We start from the raw sequence: 14,054 nt of genomic DNA on the forward strand, positions 1-14,054 counted from the left end.
TGAACTTCTTTCGCACCGTACGTAGCCAGCCGTGCTAATCGGAGGTGCGCGGGAAGGACAACAAACTAAGCACAGAAAGCATTTTCAAAGAAATGAGTTTTCCATCTGGACACATTGATGTATTGTGGAAAACGCTTAAGTGCACGTGTGTAGATGCAAGTATACGTGTGCGGACGTGCAAACTAAACAGCTTAATAAGTGCGGGATCGTGCACGCGCGAGTGTACATTCAAGATAAGAATTGTGGCGATCACAATTCCCCCCCCCCCGCGGGCCTTACCCCTCGGTGATTCATATTCGCAGGTGAATACATTTAACATTTGGTTCTTATTCTTGTAAACATCGTGATGGTGACCGTAGCGGCCTCTAGCGGTAGCAGGAGTCACGTAAAACTCATTACCTAGGACGTGTACGAATGGGTAATAAACACCACATCGGTCGATTCTGACGCATGCGATTCGTGTGCACGAAGCGTTTCTCTCAACAATCGCTATTAATCGATTAATCAAGGTATCGGGTTTAGTCAGCTCACTTGGAGTTCGCTTCATAGTCTATAAACTCAATACTATTTTTAAAAAATGGTATCAGGCAAGGCCCACTGAGCTGTGTACCTCTTCTTAGAAGCGACCTGCCCACAAACGATAGCTCAACGAAGTGGCTTATCACGTGGACATTTATAGCATCACGATGATGTACAAGATTAAACACATTTTTAGTCGTCCTGCTGCGTTGGCAGCGATGCACAAACACAATTACTGGAACAGAAGAAAACGCACACTCGTCAACAATAAATACGTACGTATAATAAGGGACGTTTTGGGAAACGGCCCTTCGCCGGAGCACATAAACCTGTACAACATCAGTTCGGGCAAGTGGTGTCTGGATTTTGTCCGGCCCTCCTCTAGGGCGACTCGGGAAGAAAAAAGAGTAAGTGGGCCTGAAATAATGCAGTAGTCATCACGATGGCAATTATTGAACCGGGAAATCTCCTCTCTCGGAGTCCCAATGCCGTCACCCATGTTCGGGAGGGTGGACCAGATGTTTTGTAACCCCATTCAATTCTCGAAAATGTATATATATATTTAAAAGTAAGGTTTATTTAAAAAAGAAAATAATATGCAAAGGACAAAATAATGTCAGGGGTCAATTCGTTGGTGGGTGGGGGGGTCACAAGACATCTGGACCACGCTGTTACTGCATTGGGATGTTTGGCCAATTTCATGGGAGTTGGGCTTCGTGTGGGAGGAAACTGGAGGACCAGGAGGGGAAAAAACCCCCACCAGGAGTATGAAGGGATGTTCATCCACCCAGATAGATTTAAGATTCCACTAGTGCACTGCCTTATCCTGGCCAACCTCGTGTGATCATATACAGCATCACCAGAGGGGAGATAAAGATGCACGGGCGGGCGTGTTCAAGAAATACAAAATTGATATTCTTACTTTATAGGAGGTCGCTGATAGCGTTAATATCGAAGATAAATGGGTGATCCATGCGTTTGCTCGGTGTGTCACGCATTGGATTCCCAAGTCGTGCTTTTAACCGATAGCATGTGATACTGTATCTGACCCGGGCTTCTTCCAGGTCGACTCAGCCTTAAATTAGTACCGTATCTGGCACGGTGTGTATAAACACCGGCACTTAGTGAGACAAAGGCGGTCGGGCGTGGTGCTGGCTACAGCAACCAGCCTCAATAGGCGCTCGCTAACAGCACGCACGCCAAACATGCGCGTGCATAGGTAGGTATGCGATGCATGGTATGTGTACGTAGTGTACTCTCGTGTGTGTGTGTACGGGTACAATGCAATACAATTTAGCATGGAGAGATGCACGCTTGGAATTACGACACCGAAAGACCTGAAGTCGTCAGAGAACGTACGCAAGTCAGAGACACCGTATCGACGGTTAAGAACAAAAGTAAGTGGGCTTGGGCAGGAAGTGGGATCGTGATGATGATGATGGCCGGACATTGTGAGAGTGTCAGTCAAAACTCGGAAGAAAAAAAACACGCCCGAAGGGGGACATCCACCGCGGTGCTGAAACGATGAGATGAGTTCGCGTGTGCAGGAGCGAGATCAAAATGTGGGATGACCACAGCTTGCGGAAGGGGAGGCCTTCATCCAGCAGTGGATAGATTATGACTGGAGGTTATAGTACTGCACTGGTGTGTACACACACGCGCACACGAGTGAGTGTGAATGTATCTATGGCTGAGTGTCCGCTGTGTGTGTGTGTGTCCACGTGCGTGTGCCCCAACTTGACAGCAGTTGTAGATTTGTGAACACAAAGACAAGATACACGTGCGCCATCTCTTACACAACCAGAACGTAGCACGCGCACGCACGCGCGCGCTCTCACATTCTCCAACTGAGTTCAACTTTCACGCGGTTTGTCAACGTGCAAAAATGGTCACGGTTCGTCCGTGCCTGAATTTTGTTTTATTTGTTCTTGCAGCGAACAATGGGGACGTACTGTAATTGCTATTGTTACGGCACTGCGGTCACCGCCGTTTGCAGGCAAAGGGGGGGGGGGTGATGGTGGGGGGGTGTCGCGTTCATTGTCGTACGTCCGGTACCCCCTTGGCACCCCCCCCTCACCCGTCGCGCTCACGCGAGAGAGACGGGGGGGGGGCCTCTGGAATTCACGTTTCCTGCCCTCAGCTCCATTTTAGCCCAAACACAATCATGCACACACGGACGCATACATACATACACGCGCGCGCACGTGAAACTTGCACATGCTTACAAAGTGTCACGCGTACATGGGCGTGCACACGTGCGCGCATGCACTCGCGTGCACACGCTGACACATACATAGACGCGCACGTACACACGTGCAATACATGCACATGCGTACGTGCACACGTGCACGCATGCACACATACAGCAACACGAATACACTGTCGAATAGAACACATACACTCACATAGTCCACACGTACAATACATACACGTGGAACACATGCACGTACTTACAGTATCACACGTGCGTACGTGCACGCATGCACACAGAGAAACACAAACACACGCACAAAAGTCACTTAGAACACATACACTCACATATCACAAACGTAGTCCCACACACTTACACACATTCACACACGCACACTGTACCAATACTAGCATACGTACGCATGCAGATTTCACATTCAAACGCACGTATCCCTTACACGTACGTTTACACACACACACACATGTACACATACGTGCAGACACTGGTTTCGTAGCCACGAATTTCTCACCCCAGAGAGCCTCACAGAGTCTCAAGGACTCATTTTCAGGAGGGCCCTGCATTGGAATGTTTTGACAATTACTTGAATGTTTGGCATGTGGGAGGAAACCAGAGCACGCCGAGAAAACCCCCAGTCCGCTGGGGCAAGTGCTGTGAGCGAGCACCTATTAAGGCTCACACCTACACGCAGGAGGAGTGTGGTGTTGCCAGACGCACGCCCGGCCGCCTTTATTTCCCCACTGATTGGGGCGGGCGAGGGATCACACACCACATCAGGTACCCATTTAAGTGCCAAGTCGACCTCCGAAAGACCCCGGCCCGGTGAAGATATTCGCCACTCACGTTATCCGTGAGACGGAATCGAATTTGGGTCGTCGGATTCGTGGCGCAGTGCTTAGACACAAAGACAAATATCGCCCGTATAGCCGTTACAGACTGTTTGGGCAAGTGCCGTTAGCGAGTGACTATGAAGGTTGGCACGGCACACGAGGGGGTGGGTGGCCAGCACTAAACCCGACCGCCTTTGTCTCCCTAGTAGCGATGTTTAGGCATGCCACGCCAGATAATCATTCTAGGCTGAGTCGACCTAGGGGAGGCCCAGGACCGGTTCAGATAATCGTCACCGGTGTTCGCCGTGAGCAGGAATCGAACTCGGGTCTCCGGATACGAAGAGCAGTGCGCTAGCCATGACACTACCGCTCCCCTCCCACACATACGCAACGCGTGCACACATTCAGTGAAGTATATTTAAAGTTCGTGTCGTTGAAGGCAGCAATCAAATGTATTTGTTTAGCATTGCTTACCCCGCTCAGTGTGTGGTTTTCAATCATGGTGATTGTGATGGATGCATTCAGTCGGAGTTTGTGATCTGCTTTGCGTTCGCACGCCCTTATAAATCACGAGTTCGGTATTTATTCGATAAAGTAGTCGATCTACTTTGTATGGTCGATCAATTGCCGCCGGCCACGACATGCTGCCTTCTGAAGGTGGGAAACCCCCTACGAGACACGCCCAGCGTGGGAACAGAGGTGGTACTTTTTTCCCACGACTATTTTTGTGTTATCCGATTAGTCAAGTCGTCGAACCGATGATTGGTAGCGTAATTGATTACTCAATCGGATATCCCAGCTCGGTTGAGAATGTTCAAAAGAACAATTAAATATATGTTTAAAAAAGTGATTTCACAGGTGCATGCAGACGACATACAGAGCACGCGCATGTCGATGTTCATACGACTCGTCAGGACAGACTGGTCACGCCACCAGAATGTATAATTTCCATCACGGGCTCATGCGGTCGCCCGCCGAAATTGCGTCGCTCAACTCTCCACCACTCGAGTCAGATGGTAAAATTGACGTTTATCGTCAAATATGCAGCGCGACTCCAAAAATCCGCGCTCCGATAATCCGCAGTTTGCGACTCTTCCCGCAAATACCGGGAGCGACTCATCGCCCCGTAATCCGCGGCACACCGCGTCGGTGGCCCTCGCGGATTTCCACGTGTGATAGACGTAATCTGATGGCTGTATTTGAATGTTAGAATTTACTTTTTAAAGCGCTGCTTTGAAAATCGCAGAGCTGCAGAGAGGTTGGCGGAGCTACAGAGGATAAAGTGTGGGGAATGCATTTCATTTGCGTGAGCGCAGGCAACTAGCTGTGCTAAAGTAATCTGTTTGGTAGGAGTAGAATTTAGTATTTTTTTTAAAGACTCGGATATCAAATCGGAAAAATGAAAAAAAAACACGTGGAACCATATGGCAGAGTTGCGTCATTTGGGTCTGAGAAAAATATGCACAAAGATGGGCTGTAGAAAGCACTACGCCCGGCCGCCTCTGTCCCCCCAGGGCTGATGTCTCATTTAAGACCAAGTCGACCTGGGGATAGGTCTTGGACAGACATTCGCCACTGTGAGTGGGACTCGAACTTAGGTTGCCAGGTTTCGTAGCGCAGCGCGCTAACCGTTGCACCACCGCACCCGTATATGCACAACGCACACATGCACATACACAGTCTGTACATACAAAGACAAATGCACACACACACACAAAGCCTGTAAGCGCAAAGACAAAGGTCATCCGTATTGGGGCAAGTGCTGTTAGCAAGCATCTATGAAGACAGGCACAAGACACGAGGGGTGGATGGCCAGCGCCACAAGCGACGTCTCCCCAGTGGCGATGTTTACACACCAACACGGGGAGACCCAGAACCAGTTCAGATAATCGTCACTGATAAGCGGGAATCAAACTCGGGGCCACGGGTTCGTAGTGCAGCGCTCCCTTAGATGAACATACGCAGCTTGGACGCGCACACACGCACACACACGTAATCATATGCACACACGTGCAATGACATGCACACACACACACACTGCCTGGACACACACACATATGCACGCACACAAATGCACAACGTTCACACACTGACCCAGCCTGCAAATACACACATGGACAGCCATAAACACACACACACAGCCTCCACGCACACACACAGCCTGCACGCACACACGCACAGCATTACGCGCGCACACACGCTGCGTGTCTGGCTAAGATATGCCCATATTAGTCCAGCGTCCATAACTTCAGAAGTGCTGGATAGGGGCCGGGGGAGTGACTGTACGCGCGTGTGTGTGTGCATGCCTGTGTGTGTGTACGTACGTCTTGAGCACGGGTGTGGAAGGGTAGGTGGCCGGGAGAGGTGGTGCAGTGGTTGGGATACTGTGCAACCTTGCCAGATAAGTTAGATCCACGGCCATGGATAACAAAGAAACACACTTTCCTTACTGCTTCTTCCCTCGCACTGCTCCACTTTGGAATTCCCTCCTCCCGTCATCGTCTATTTCCCCAAGTTCTTAGCTCAGTTTCAGAAACGTTGATAGTGCTGTTATTTGCTGGCCGCTTGGTGTTTTTGGGCCTTTGGTTGGGCCTGTCCTCTCATGATAAGAAAAAAATAAACGCATGACAATTGGCTACCCCGACCTATCCTGGGCTTTCCCTAGGTTCACTCAGACTTGCATGAGCAACTGATGTATGCAAACATTGGTGAGCATTTGGGAGACAAATGCGAGATCGGGCGTGCTTATGTCGCCTCATTAGAGTGCCCCCAACAGCCTATAAGACTGCCTCAGCAATCGATACTTCTCAGCAGGAACGTTGAGTCGTTCAGGCGACAGTGAACCGACTCCGCTTATGTTCAGTTCCTGGCCGTGGCGCAACATACATCTCACATACATCTCACATACATCTCACATACATCTTACATACTTCTCACATACATCTTACATACTTCTCACATACATCTCACATACATCTTACATACTTCTCACATACATCTCACATACATCTCACATACTTCTCACATACATCTCACATACATCTCACATACATCTCCGAGTGCGTAATCGGGTGTCAAAACCTGGCTTGGGTCTCAGCAAAGTCGACTTCGACGAAACGACCCAAGCGCTGAAGAGACAAAGGCGACCAGGAGTGCGTGGCGATGTTTAGCGTCACCTGTAAAGAATTGACAAGAGGGCACCTGGTGGGGTACCGGCCCTAATAGGCGCTCGCTAACAATACTTGCCCCAACACTCTATTTAGGAGAAATGGGGAGTGTTTGATCGCGTGTGAGTGTATGGTGGCGTAATTAGCGCACTGCGCGCTATGAACCCGAAGACCCGAGTTAGATTTCCACTCACGGCCGACACCAGTGACGATTATCTGAATCAGACCTGGGCCACCCCTAGGTCGACTCAGCCCCAGAATGAGCACGGTACTTGATGCAGTGTAAATATCACCACTAGGGAGACAAAGGCGGCCGGGCGTGGTGCTGGTCACCCATCCCCTCGTTACGACCACTTGCCCCAACCGTCTGTTGAGGCTAGATGGGGAAGCTTTGTCTTCGTACACACAAACTCAGTCGTGTGGCACGGTACTTATCTTTAATCAGACAATAATAAGCATCATCATCAGCTCCACAACAGATGAAATGAGTACAAACCCACGGAAAGCCACAGCAGTAATTATCTTATGAATGAACTTGTCCTGCGATATGAATCGTATCTATTCTTATATTAGTTATATACCCACAAGAGTCTCATCGAGTCTCAAGCCTGTTTCCCAAACGGGTCCTGCTATAGCTCTCCGATGTATCTTCGGGTGGTATATCACGTGATATTCAGCACGGTCCGAAGTTTCGGCTCCGCTTGCTGGCGGAGCTTATTGTTATAATGGCGCGTTTGGACAATTCCATTTACGAGTGCTTGGCTTCGTATGGGAGCAACCCGGAGTTCCCGAAGAAACCCCACCACGTGCATGCGAGGACAGCGCTGCTCAAAGGTCAGCATAGATGGACTCACGAACCTACTTGCTGCACTGTCATCTTCTGGCCACCTCGCAGCCCAACTTGTTTGGTAGTTTCACGAATCTCTGCGTGGTCCACCAACCCTTGCCCAAAACAAAGCGCTGGATGACGGAAACACTTCCAAAGGTTTGATGATGCCAACACAGACTTTAGAATACAAGTGTGTGTGTGTGTACAGCTCTGTCAATCGATTGCTGGATAAATACTTCCGAAAAGGGGGCTGTTCATGATTGCATTTTTCAGGTCGTGCCCAGGACTGTATCGGATATCATCAGCCACTGTTATTAGCCGTGGTCGGGAATCGAACTCAGGTGGTCGAGTTCAAGCTCTCTTTTCTCTCGTAAGACTTACAGAAAATAAAAAAAACGAGCAAATATTTCAAAATGTGTAGCGGGTTCATAACCGCTGCACCGCTGCTACACCCCCGTGTGCTACGGCGCATTTTTCCGGATTATAAGTCGCTCGAGAAAGTAAGACGCACACGAAACTCGTGCCCTCACACACGCACACACATCTAAGAAGCATCCCCAACTTTTGCTTTAAAACAGCACGCGGCAAAAGGCGCGGGGTATAGTTGTGAGAGTACGGTAGGTCGCAACTACAAACAGTGCCTCTTGATTCATGACCCAAAAACTTGATTGTTCATCGATTCGGGCGATGGGGGGAAAGGTTGGGTGAAGGGGGTGTGTGGGTTTAGGTTTATGGAGGTGGAGGAGATTGACGTCACACGCCTGGTGTGTATCTGTGTGCTCTGTGTGACGTATGAGTGTGTGAGGAGACGGGTGAGACGAGGAGGGACGAGTTAGGGATTACGATTAAATGCGCCATCCAGTGCAAAAGCTACGTCTCATCCAGTACAGAACCGCCTGGCCCAGAGCATATTTACAGAGGGCACAAGGACACAGACATTGACGAAGAACAAAAGCTGAAACGTATGAAGAAGTACCAGGATCGCCCAGAAAGTAATACCCCAACTGGCAAGGAATGCGCCCTCTCGTTCCTCGATGGCGTAAATCCATCGAGGTGAAATGGGATTACAAGGAAACTTAATGCGCATGGAACCAATACATCTGCTAATTCTATGGGGTATGTTTAACTTTTCTTCAATGCATTTTGGGTCGAGAACAAAGAAGTGGGGCGACCCTCGCAGCGTGAAGAGGTTGCACGCATCGCGTTGCTTGGAATTACGCCGACAGAAACAGGCGAGGAACACGCGGATTAAATAACGACGCGAGTCGTGAACATCGGATTGCCAGTTCTGACAAGTTGTCGTGCTCGGGTCAGGGCGCGTCGCTCGAAGGGGCCCATGGCCGTCGGTCGAGGCTCACGACGGCAATGGCCCTCCAAAGGAGGGGATACACCCCGAGGGGACGTCTACCATGGCAACGGAGCGATGCAGTCCAGCTCGCTCTCAACGATCATTGGCGATTGAGGATTTTGTTTTGAATTGGAGGATTGTGTGGAAATGCCACGCTGAAGTGGCGTGTGGAACGGGGTGCGGATTCTACGTGGGATTTGTTTGGAATGCCATTGTGGAATTTGGTGGGAATGTCACGTGGTATTTGGTGAGATTGTGACGTGGAATTGGCGAGGAATTGGTGGGAAAGTCACGCGGAATTTGGTGAGATTGACGTTGAATTGGGTTAAATTGGTGGGAAAGTCACATGGAATTGGGTGAGAACTCGCATTGAATTGGGTGGGAAGGTCACCCGCAGGTCGGGATTGAACCGTGACCCATGTGGTCACGTCCCCCATCTCCGTACAGTGGCGCATGGAGCACGGGGAGGGGAGGGAGGGCAGACGAGGAGGAGGAGGGAGAAAGAAGGAAATGGTTGAAAAAACAGGAAATGGATAGAATCAAACTCACGGACACGCGGGGCACTCACACGGGGACACACGGAGACACGGCACACGGGGACACACGTACACACTCATGGTAACATAGGGACACACAGAGACACGAAGACACAGCGACACACATCACCATAGGACATAAGAATGCACAGGGACATATGGGCTCACTCATGGGGACACGGTGGTGTGTGGAAAATGGTACACGGTGACGCGTAGGGACATTTCACGAGATGAAACGAGTGGGACATACTCCTGGTGGCATGACAAATCGTTACGGATACACATGGACGCACGTACACACGGAGATACAGGGACTAGAGGGGACATGGAGGCACGGCCAGACATACGCGAGGACACATGGATTCACTCACGTACACACGGACACATGGATTCACTCACGTACACACGTACACACGGACACATGGGGGGTACACACGCGGCCAGTAATGTAGAACATTAGGGTGACCCTGCCCTATGTGTGAAACCAATCAACCTCCGCGTCGTACTTTTGGGGGCCAAAATAAATAATCGTTGTGTATATTTCTAGTTCCAAGCATAGGCTCGACCATATTTGTGCCAACATTTTAGATTATTCGCCCTTCGCGAAGACCATTCGAAGTTACATTGGTCACTCGGTCACGATTGGCTGTGCGCATTAGTTGTGGGGTAGGGTAAGGGGTAATAGAGTTCGGTGTGGGGGGTGAGGTATGGGTAGGGGGGGGGGTCTGTAGAGTGGGGGTCTAATTGGTAGGAAGTCTACAGGGAAGGCGGTTTATGGAGCATGGGGTCTGGTAAGTAAGGGGGTCCCTGGGGTATGGGGTCTGTGAGGTAAAGCGTCTGGGGAGTCGGGGGGTTTATGGGGTATAAGGTTTATGTGGCATGGGGTCTGGGAGTCCGGGCGTTTGTGAGTTGGGGGGTGGGGGGGCTATGTGGGATATAGGGGGGTTTGGTTGTTTTTTCTGAGAGCCCTGATCCCCAGAGTTCGCTTCTCCCAGAAACCCCCTCCCCCCTCCCTCGAAGCTGGAATCTGATTGGCAGGGCTGGGGGGCGATGGAGGGGAGATGGAGCTGGGGGGGTGGGGGGGCTTCCCAATCGTGGAGGGTCAAGCGTGGGAGCGGCGGGGAAGCGAGAAGCGGGGAACTCCAGATACGAGGGACACACCCTGGGCCCCCCGCCCCAACTCCCCCCCCCTCCCCCACATGCTCCCTCCCTCTATCCAGTGCACTCAATGATATGTTTAACTCCTTTAGCTTCCACGCGGCCTCGAACCGCATCTGCGAAAAAGAGCTTTATAGCGTATCAGATTCCTCCAGTATGAAAAAATATCGTGATTCTGCATTGCAAAGCCTTTTCTTTTTTTTAAGACCGAAAGGACCGAGCTGAGAGAGACAATAAGTTGCGTGTGTAACACTGTGTTGACAGTTTACAATTAACTAAAGATAACATTCTCCAATAACACTGCCCTCAAAGTATTTCGTTGGCGACGTTTCAGACAATGGCTCTTCATAGCACGGAATTGGATTTCTGCTTATGTTTGCTTTTATCCAGAAAGCCACACGGTAGCGTATAATGAGTTTATGTACGGTATTTTGCTTTTTACATTGCATGAATGGGCTCTCATAATTTTTGTTTTTATGGAATGTTGGTAATCCAGCAGCAACATTTGTTTACAAGCCTAAACGGGCCCGGGGTTTTGTCGCTTATTCACATGCTGCTTGATAGCGCTCGTCTGGAAAACCAGGAGACTGATTGAAGGTATTGTTTTATTTATATATGGGATGGGATGGAGTTGTACTTGTCTTTTAAATTTTATGCAGCGAGGTTTGTGATGAGACAACGCTCTCCAGTTCAGTTCTATCTTCCACAGGAATTTATGGTGTGATTTCTTTTTTTTTAATCTCTGAACATCTTGGGAGATATGGATCCGACTTTGGCCAGCAAGATATGTGCCGTTGATGATGTTGCGAATTTCATCTGTGAACTACAGTACTTTAAAATAATATCACATGTTCTCCAAAAAAACCCCCACAATCATCAAAACAGCATTACTATTTGTTTTACTTGAGCGACGATACTTGATGCCACAATTTCAACATGAACGTGTTTTTGCCGCAGTGAGTAAAAGGCAAAAGTGCAGCTCTCGCGGGAGCTCGAGTGAGCCCCTCTGGAGGGTATTTGGCCTACTCTTTCATAATAGCCATGGCATCTTGGGAGAGTTCGGGGTACCCACGCTTCACCCCTCCACAAGCGACCTGCCGATCGCGTACCTGTGGTTTTGCCCTTAGCCAGTGAGCAGGGAACTGTGAAGGTTCCATTCCCTACGCAGGCCTCTTGGTAATGTCCGTCTAGCACCGATGCCAGTCGGGGGGTCGACACGACCCATCATTCCTTCCGGGTCGATAAAACAGATAATGTACCACTTTGTTGGAAGTCAAAAGTGAATGGTCATCATTGGCAAGAAACAAAAGTCAGGCCGCGGGCACGTGACTGGAATTTCAACCACTGGCCTTGACCAAGGCGGCACTTTACATACATCGTTGTACTGCACTACGCCGTCACGTCTATGCTCTCCGCACTGACCATCGCGACGAACTGCGGTCAAATAACCCCCTGCGAGCAATCATCCAGCAGTGGATTGGCAAAGGACTGTGCACGTATACAAGACGTGGGGTGAGCACAAAGCGGCGGGCGTGCATGCACAGGTAGCACGCGCGTGTTCATGCCGACACGGCGGTTGTCAGCGGTGTTACATTATCATACATTCACGTGTGTTACTGACACACTGGATGTTGTATAAGTAGCCATCCATATGCATGAGCGTCCTCACACTTAAACAGCATTACCACAGCCGAATGCATATGAGTGGCGAGCGCACTGCACGCTGAACCTCGAGTTTAAAAACACATTCATGCGGAGGGAGCTGGTAGGAGCGTTGGGTTGCTCGGTCAATGGCCAGGGTCAACGGTGGCGTGGGCTATTCCGCAAATATGTCCGACTGTGAGGGCGGGCACAAGCCGGCGTGAGTCGGTTAAACGTTGAGTTTTATAAGGGCACCACGGGGTGACCAGCCCCTCCCCATCCAGCTCCACCCCTCCCACCCCCCACCCAGCCCCACCCTCCCCACCCAGCCCCTCTCCACCCAGCCCCATCCCTCCCATTTTTGGATGCACGACGGACGGACACAATAATCCCCTGTGGGCTGGTGTAACCAGGAGGTTCCTACCAGGACTATTTTTTTGTATTTAACCAGGTAAGGCACACTGAGCTATCGAGCTCATTTTCAGAAGCGACCTGGCCACAAGTGAGAGCTCAACGAAGTGGCTTGTCACGCAGAAATGTATCGCAGCCAAATACTCTAAACGCGTGACGTCGATTTTAAATTTCGAGGGAAAAGCAGGAGGAGCCGGAGAAATCTCCACGCGGGATAACATGCACACCAGGTAAGGTAGGTGAGAACATGTACACCAGATGAGGTAGGGGAGAACATGCACACCAGGTGAGGTAGTGAGAACATGCACACCAGGTGAGGTAGGGGAGAACATGCACACCAGGCGAGGTAGTGAGAACATGTACACCAGATGAGGTAGGGGAGAACATGCACACCAGGTGAGGTAGGGGAGAACATGCACACCAGGCGAGGTAGTGAGAACATGCACACCAGGTGAGGTAGGGGAGAACATGCACACCAGGTGAGGAAGGGGAGAACATGCACACCAGGCGAGGTAGTGAGAACATGCACACCAGGTGAGGTAGTGAGAACATGCACACCAGGTGAGGTAGGGGAGAACATGCACACCAGGTGAGGTAGGTGAGAACATGTACACCAGATGAGGTAGTGAGAACATGCACACCAGGTGAGGTAGGGGAGAACATGCACACCAGGTGAGGTAGTGAGAACATGCACACCAGGTGAGGTAGGGGAGAACATGCACACCAGGCGAGGTAGTGAGAACATGTACACCAGATGAGGTAGGGGAGAACATGCACACCAGGTGAGGTAGGGGAGAACATGCACACCAGGCGAGGTAGTGAGAACATGCACACCAGGTGAGGTAGGGGAGAACATGCACACCAGGTGAGGAAGGGGAGAACATGCACACCAGGCGAGGTAGTGAGAACATGCACACCAGGTGAGGTAGTGAGAACATGCACACCAGGTGAGGTAGGGGAGAACATGCACACCAGGTGAGGTAGGTGAGAACATGTACACCAGATGAGGTAGTGAGAACATGCACACCAGGTGAGGTAGGGGAGAACATGCACACCAGGTGAGGAAGGGGAGAACATGCACACCAGGCGAGGTAGTGAGAACATGCACACCAGGTGAGGTAGTGAGAACATGCACACCAGGCGAGGTAGTGAGAACATGCACACCAGGCGAGGTAGTGAGAACATGCACACCAGGTGAGGTAGTGAGAACATGCACACCAGGTGAGGTAGGGGAGAACATGCACACCAGGTGAGGTAGGGGAGAACATGCACACCAGATGAGGTAGTGAGAACATGCACACCAGGTGAGGTAGGGGAGAACATGCACACCAGGTGAGGAAGGGGAGAACATGCACACCAGGCGAGGTAGTGAGAACATGCACACCAGGTGAGGTAGTGAGAACATG

The sequence above is a fragment of the Lampetra fluviatilis genome, chromosome 5 (assembly GCF_964198595.1).
Source record: "Lampetra fluviatilis chromosome 5, kcLamFluv1.1, whole genome shotgun sequence".
NCBI lineage: Eukaryota > Metazoa > Chordata > Hyperoartia > Petromyzontiformes > Petromyzontidae > Lampetra > Lampetra fluviatilis.